Source organism: Lactuca virosa, chromosome 6 (genome assembly GCF_052849685.1).
Source record: "Lactuca virosa cultivar CGN04683 chromosome 6, Lactuca_virosa_CGN04683_v6, whole genome shotgun sequence".
In the NCBI taxonomy this organism is placed as follows: domain Eukaryota; kingdom Viridiplantae; phylum Streptophyta; class Magnoliopsida; order Asterales; family Asteraceae; genus Lactuca; species Lactuca virosa.
The window spans coordinates 135328781-135330874 of record NC_136431.1 but is presented as its reverse complement, the minus strand read 5'-3'; positions in this window follow the sequence as shown (position 1 = coordinate 135330874).

Genomic DNA, 2094 nt, shown 5'->3' with positions numbered 1-2094 from the left:
TTATTGATACATATAGGCATGTAATTAGCAAATCTAACTACAAAGGAGCTTGGGAAACAACCTAGGATGCAAGAATAACTCACCAAAAGAGTGCTAGAAGCTAGATAGGAGGTTGAAGGGGTGTTCACAGCCCAAATGAAGGATAGTTCACGGCCCAAATGGATGAATGGTTCACGACCCAAGTTGGTTCACGGCCCAACTTGATGAGTGGTTCACGGCCCAACTTGATGAGTGGTTCACGGCCCAACTTGATGAAGAACACTTGAAGATCTTTGTGTTTTGGCTAGTGTTTGAAGATCCTAGCAAGCTTCTATGAAGTATCAAAGGAAATGGGGTGTTTTTGAGTGAAAGATGGTGTTCTTGAACTATGATACTAGAGAGAGAATGGAGTGTTTGCGGCCAAGAGATGAAGAAGTGAAGAATAAATGAAAGAAAGGTTCTTATATGGGAGGGGTTCACGGCCATACTTGGGTTCACGGCCGTGAACACCCTTTGATGGGTTTTCTAGTTTTATTTCATTCCTATAATACTAAGCTAACACTTCTCAACATCCAATCCATAAGTGTACTGGGCTTAGAACTCATTAAAATGACCTTTAACAAGGCTAAAAGGCAATAAAAATAAGTCTGAATTTTGGTTGACTGGATTGACTTTACAAGATAGGAATTTACGGGTTGTCACATCATCCCCCTATTAGATGAAATTTCTTCCTGAAATTAGCTTTCTTAGCAGTACACCTGGGGTTGTGCTTCTCTGAATGGAAAAGCACTCACTCGTAGACGCGCGCAACTGTGCCCTTACGTTCTTGATAAGATTCATACTTGGTCCATCTATCATCACCTCGTGTGTACAAGTCGTATATAATTAAGATTGGTAAGACGGTCGGATGTGCGACTCTGCCCCAGATTCACAACCAAACAAGGAACAAGAGATTGGGCGGAAACACACATACTAAATCTGAATAATCATAATTATATACCACCCTCGCGTATACACTAAATAGTGATAGGTGGGCTATATTCGTCCTTAGCCTCTGTGCTTGAACTTGATCTGTTGGATGAGTGGTAGTTCGGGAAAGTCTGTTGAATATACGATGCTAAGGTTTCGGAGGGCAAGGTACTCCTCACATGAGTACTTTGGGGTTTTAGAAGACAAGAGACAATACTGAGGTCTAGGTCAGGTTGTCCTTACGAATGACGAGGGTTTCATTAATTTGACGGTTAAAGCGATGGAATTTCGAAACACATGAACTTATTATGGTGAGGACCACGCCAATCCATGACGAATGATGACAACAGACTCTTTACAGAAACAAATGTTAGGCCGATTTGAAAGAAACGTTTGTTATACGATGATGTATTCTGAGTGTGCTCGACAATGTACTCTGTGTAGACTTTCTAGTGCTTTCTGTTTTCTCCTTGATATTACCACTTCCACAAATCGTACCGCGATGACCGAGTACTAACCGTGCAAGTTCTTTGATAACTAGTGTCGATACTTTATATTACGATCCTCCTCGGTATCTCTATGATCGCCTGGCATATACAAGTTATGTATAATTAAGATGAATAAGACGGTCGACTGAGTGACTCTGCCCCAAATCCACAACCAAACAAGGAATAGGAATTAAGGCGGAACCACTCACTCTTAGTCTGCAAAATCTTAGCTATGCACAACCCTGATGTACATACTAAGCCATCATAGTTTACCTGTACGGATCTTTAGTTCTCTTATGAATGATGTGACTTGTTCAGATGAGTTAAAATCTTTTATAATTTCTTTTAAATTTTCCAAAAGTTTTAATCATTTATAAATATAAATTAAAATTTTAAAGTAATTCTTATTTCGAGGACGTACCGCTGGTCGCTGGGGACTCCGGGGTAGTTTCTACTGCGGTGATCATCATAATTCGTCCATCCACTCCTGAGTTCTTCGTTATCGGGCAGTCCCTCTTGTAATGCCCTGTCTCACGACAACCATAGCAGGCCTGGTTTACTTCTACTCCGGGAACTTGGGAGATCGGTTGTGCTGGTGCCCTACAGAACCGGGCAGTGTGCCCCTTCCTGTGGCAATTCAGACACTGTATTTCCCGAC